Source organism: Ostrinia nubilalis, chromosome Z, assembly GCF_963855985.1.
Source record: "Ostrinia nubilalis chromosome Z, ilOstNubi1.1, whole genome shotgun sequence".
NCBI classification, from domain to species: domain Eukaryota; kingdom Metazoa; phylum Arthropoda; class Insecta; order Lepidoptera; family Crambidae; genus Ostrinia; species Ostrinia nubilalis.
Window position 1 is genome coordinate 23967031 of NC_087119.1, and position 6104 is coordinate 23973134.

Consider the following 6104-nt stretch of genomic DNA (forward strand, 5'->3'; position numbering starts at 1 on the left):
GGATATAGTGACGTCACGCGGCCCTGCGTACGTTGACTTTTAGCGGCAAAAACGGTCTATGTTTATTACTTAATATCTTCGTAAGTAATGGTCCGATTTGGATAATTCAAAAAGATATATCTTTCTTATGTCTTAAAGATTAACGTAGATACTAGTTTTATTGAATTTTCTACAACAGAGTACTGATCCTCATTGTCCAGGCTGGGGTTGCACCATCTTACTTTAACTTTGACAAACGTCAAAAATCTGTCAAACTCCATACAAAAAGCACCGGTTAACGTTTACAGTTACCATTAAAGTAAGGTGGTGCAACTCAGCCTAGTGTACTTGCGCCACAATGCGTGTTCAGTAACGGCTTATCACGTCCACTGTGTTAAATTTATATTAAAATTTATAAAAGCGAAAGCACTCATTGACTGACTCATTCATCACGAAATCTCAGAAACCACAAGTGTTAGGAGTTTCAAATTTTGCATGGAGGTTCCTTTTAGAACGTATGCTGACTGAGAACGGATTTTACAAACCTCCACTAAAACGGGATCGACGCGTACAAAGTCGCGGGCGGCTGCTACTTAGTAGGTAGATGTAGTAGGCACTTAACCTTTAAGTACTCAAGTGAAAAGGACAGACAGAAAGGTTATATAACTAGGTACGAATTAGTAGGTAGGTATTCGTACATGCAGGAAAGTAAAAGTAGGTAGGTTAATAGGCAGATATTATGTACGCACAAAAGTATTCCAAACCAATATTGTTTGCCCGAAGCAACCCGAATTGCAAAACGGCTCCTAATTGAAACATGGAACTGTTCCGCTATTCCTGTTTACGTATTCATTAAAGTAGGTATTACCTCCACTGAGAAGAACACTAACAATTTGAATGCGATGTTTTTGTGCGAAACGGAACGGCAACACCGACGCCATTAACCCACACGAAATAACACTTAGAATCCATACATTGGTATATTGGCGCGCGTCAATAGATACCAGCAACTTTTGTAATTTATACTAATATTATAAATGCGAAAGTAACTCTGTCTGTCTGTCTGTCTCGCTTTCACGCTTAAACCACTGAACCGATTTTGATGAAATTTGGTATAGAGGAGGGAAAGGACATAGGATAGTTTTTATCCCGGTTTTCAGGAACCCGCGCGATAATTTTTTTCTGTGACAGACAAAATTCCACGCGGGTGAAGCCGCGGACGGAAAGCTAGTAAACCTATATTTCGTTTGTTTGAACGCGCTAATCTCAGGAAGTACTGGTTCAATTTGAAAAAATGTTTTTGTGTTGTATAGCCCCTCTTTTGAAACGAACAGGACCAGGTGTAGTGGTGTGGTGAGTAATTGACCCATTTAATTGAATCTGCTGAATTAGGCATCCGAATTTAGAGCTTTGTTTATCATGCAGGCTTAGCTTCCTTCCTACCTCTTACCTACTAAAATTATACTCTACATAATATAATAAATAACTAGTAAATAGAAAGAACGCCTGACAGGAGCCCCAAAATGGGCGAACAAAAACAATTCGGCATCACCTTCACAATTCTCGTGAGATCTTATTTATTTCTTGCATTCTTTCGCCTCATCCAGTCGGTATGATCTCGCACGGGATTTTCGCTTTTAAATTAAATAAATAATTCACACAATTTGAGCGCAATAAACTTTCGAGGTGTAGGTACTCTTTGCCGTGAATTTCGTGGAGTCCGCTGGGGGCTATAACCCGTGAAATGCTACTTGCGCGCCGGGAGACGCGTTTAGTTAGCTTTCTTAACTGCGTCACGGTTAACACTTGGGTATGTATTTTTTGCTCATTTAGGTACTACCTACCTAGCCTAAATGAGCAAAAAAATACAGGGTCGCTAGTAGGCCGCCCGCGACATCGTAGCGTGGTGGTTGAATTTTGCAAAATCCGGTCTTAGTCAGCACCTACATTCTAAGGAGCCCCCATGCAAAATTTGACACACATAACTACTCGTAACATTTGACATACTTTTGTTTTACTTGGTTGACCCAGCTGGGTACGCATAGATTGGATTGGATTCTTTTTATTATACAATTAAGCGCAGACCACCAACTTTGCCTTATGAACTCTAAAAAATTTTGCAACCCAATAAATAATTTAGCCTACAACTTCATTGTAATTCACTCGATTTCGTTCGACTAATTGTTGTAGTTGACTGTTTCTCCAACTTCGATGTATTTCTATAAATTGCAATGATTCTTAGAAACCAGTAAAGAGGGGAAAACAGGCTTGTTTGAGTAATACTTACGTAACTATTCCTTAGAATTCTAACTCTGATCTATTATAGACCAAGTTCTTGTAGAAAGGTTTTTATAAATAGACTAGCTATTTATAAAAACTAGTACGCGTGGATCCCGTTTTATCCCCTTAGGGGTGGAGTTTCGTAAAATCCTTTCTTAGCGAATGCCTACGACATAACATCTACCTGCATGCTAAATTTCAGCCCGATCCGTCCAGTGGTTTGGGCTGTGCGTTGATAGATCACTAGGTATGTCATTCAGTCAGTCAGTCAGTCACCTTTGAGTTATATATTTAGATAGACTACACATTTATATTTCAAAATAGCCCTTATTATAACCACGATGCCACAGTTTTTACCTTAAATGTTGCTGTCGGCTGCCGTACTATAACGTTAAGGTTCACAATGTTTCTATTGCTAGAAATTGTAAAAGTTATTTCAATTTTAATAGTTCTTTTACATGTACACCTTGAAATATAGCTAGGTCAAAAAAAGTTGTTGTGAACAAAAGTCTATTGCCCTTTTTGTAGTCAATCGCATTTATATTACAACACAGTTAACCCTACGGTGGTCGCGCTCTAAAATATTACGTTAGTGGTCGCGCGGATTACATGCGTAAGCCATTTTATGGAGTAAAAAAAGAAGACATCTCTTTATAAAAACATGTTTCTTTATTTTTTATATTTATTGTTATGTAATAGTTAATGAATAATCAAACAAACAAACGAGCAGTTCTTCTCAGTTTTTATAAATTAACCAAAACATAAAAATCATCATTTTTCGTCAAGAAAATGTCAATTTTGGCAGTTTAAAAATTATTCAGTACTAATTGCACTTATTTATTAATTATATTTTGAACAGGAGATACAGGCCATAATGGAATGATAAGGACAAATAAATTTGTTGCACAAATTACAAGTATTTCCAGTACTTTGATTTCGCTTTCTTCCGCAGTCAAAGTAGCGACCTAAAAATCTTAGCTGTGATGGTTCTGAGTTAGATGGCTAATCACTGGTCTGAGAAACTTGTTCTCTTGTGGAAGAATGTGCACTTCTTCATAAGAAACCGAAGAGTCGCCAGAAGATACGCTTTCATTGTCAATTACTTCTAGCCATTCTGCAATTTGTGCTTTTTGTCTATTGTTCATGATTTTATTGAAAACACAAATGTAAATACATACCTATGCCGTAATTATTTATTATAAAGCATTAATTTACACGAAAAATGCAAAAACAAACACATTAAGTAAAAAAGGTAACTTAAAAAATACTTACGTAATTGGTCGCGCGGATTACACGGGTAGGCCATCGGCCTTTACGGGGCTCCTGCGACACATACACAAGAGACCTGGCGCTCACACGTCATTAAGTGTGATCTTCGACTATGCAACTTAAAGTACACGAAGTTTCAAAACGATCGCGTTGATCGATTTCAAAATATTCGAGAATTTGCACGAGTGGATTACGGGTGTAATCCGCGCGACCACTGTAGGGTTAATTTAACGTGGGCTTGAAATAAACTACACTGGCGTTCAAAATATTGGGCCTGAATGTTTTAATTAGTATATTTCTAGACTTTCTAATTTTAATTCCTGTATCTCAATAAATATTAGATTGTCCTGATTTTTTAGTATAGACCTACTTTTTGTACTATGCATTGGCAGTAATCGTGAGTGATACTATTATGGAGTTACTGTTGTTCCAAACAAGAATACCACAGAAAACGATACACATAACTTTCACATAGGTAAGTAAAGACAGTTTTTTTAGAAGTATTAGGATGAGCTTGAAGCCCCGTAGTAAAATACTATTCGTAGCACAGGCGCTAGGGCTACGAAGCTACGGACTCCGTAGCACGAAGCTTTAGTGCGCACAACGTGTAGTTTTTCCGTGTTATCTATTTATGACTGTAGAAAAGCATTTTCTATTGTTTTATTAAAATTTACCTTTGCCGGCGTCAAATTCAGTGTGTCACAGATCGTTATTTATAGCCTTAATATCTAAATACTTAAAACTCAAAGGTGACTGACTGACTGACTGACTGACATAGTGATCTATCAACGCACAACCCACTGGACAGATCGGGCTGAAATTTGGCATGCAGGTAGATGTTATGACGTAGGTATCCACTAAGAAAGAATTTTACGAAACTCCACCCCTAAAGGGGTAAAACGGGATCCACGCGTACGAAGTACCTAGCGGGCGGCCGCTAGTCAAAATAATATTGTACAGTGTTTTATTAATTAATTATTTTATGTTCCAATAGTTATGGTTATTGGTCCAACTATTTTGACCGTGTGTGTATGCGCTAACGAGTTGGTACCACTTGACGGTACCAATGACATTTAAAAGACAATCGAATGGACTTCCGATAAAGAATGCAAAATAAAGTAAGAGCTAGTGAACGCCAGACCTACGTCATTTTATAAAAACTGAAAGTTTGTCAGCGTATGCTCCCAATATTATAGGATATAATGTTGGTGAATTATGAAGTTTGGGTCATCGGGCTTTGGGAGCTACCCTAAAAAAACCGTCTGGCAAGGAGTTGGAACTGTCAAAACTGTCTGGCTGTTAAATACTTCTAATTATTGCGCATATATTATACATAAAAAATCAGATTTGATGGTATAACGTAAGTCTAACTTTTACGGTGGCTTTTTCTGTATATTCAATAAACTGTAATTCTACTAACGTTATACCATTAAATCTGATTTTTATGTATAATACTTATGTTTAATATTTTAGCTTTTATAAAACGACGTAGGTCTGGCGTTCACTAGCTCTTAGTCTAGCGGCTTATTTAGACAGACAGCTGGCGTGTTGCACTTTAAAAAGCCACTGATGGACAGCGAGCTTTAGAAGCCCGATGAAAGTGGTTGTTTACGTTTTTTTTTTAATTGAAATGGTAAAGAAGAGATTGAATACGGAAATACACAGCTTTTGAAACTTTTTTAAATCAGTTACAGTAACGAGTCACAAGTTGGTAGCACATATTTTTTTAATTAGAACCTTTTACAAATGTTCGTATTATGATGTATCGAATGGGAAATGGCTATTTGAAATTCAGCACATGAATTCGATGAGGATTTTATTTTTCAGTAATGTTGCATATTTGAAGTACAGTGGGCCATGAGATGAAATACGAATTTACAGAAAAATGTTTTTTAATAACGATATTCTTTCTAGACTTATACTAACATAATTATGTATTTCAATTATGTGTAAATAATCTCGTATTAGGATCAGCCGTCTTGGAAATTCTTAGGTGAGGCCTTTATCCAGCAGTGGATGTCTATTTGGCTGAAATAAACGAACAATATTTCGATTTAGGTATTGCTTATCAAATGATTGACTACGGTTTGGAAATGATTGATCTGCCTTATTTTATTCCTCATTATTTTGATACCTAATTATATCTGCCTATTTATTTACTAAACTTTTATTGAATGGCCCGAGAACTATAATCGTATAATAACGATTCTAATAAAGGTAACGACGACCTTACATGCTTCACTATTTTCGTATATAACGAACACTGCCTGAATATAAGAGTCATTCGGTCGAGTGTACAGTCAGCGTCAAATAGTTCGTGACACTCAAAGTAGCCAATAAGTTCGCAACACGTCTTTGTGACAATGAGGGCTATCGTTTTAGCGCTCACCAGTTAGCGCCACTGTAGAGTAAGGTCCTGTCACTTGCGCCTGTTAGTAGCGAAGACAGTGGCACCAACTGGTGAGCGCGAAAGTGGTAGGAGGACTATCGCATTTGCACTGATCAAGATGGCGCCACTGTAGAGTAAGGTCCTGTCAATCACCAGGGGTGCCAACTGTTAAGTATAAAAACGATAG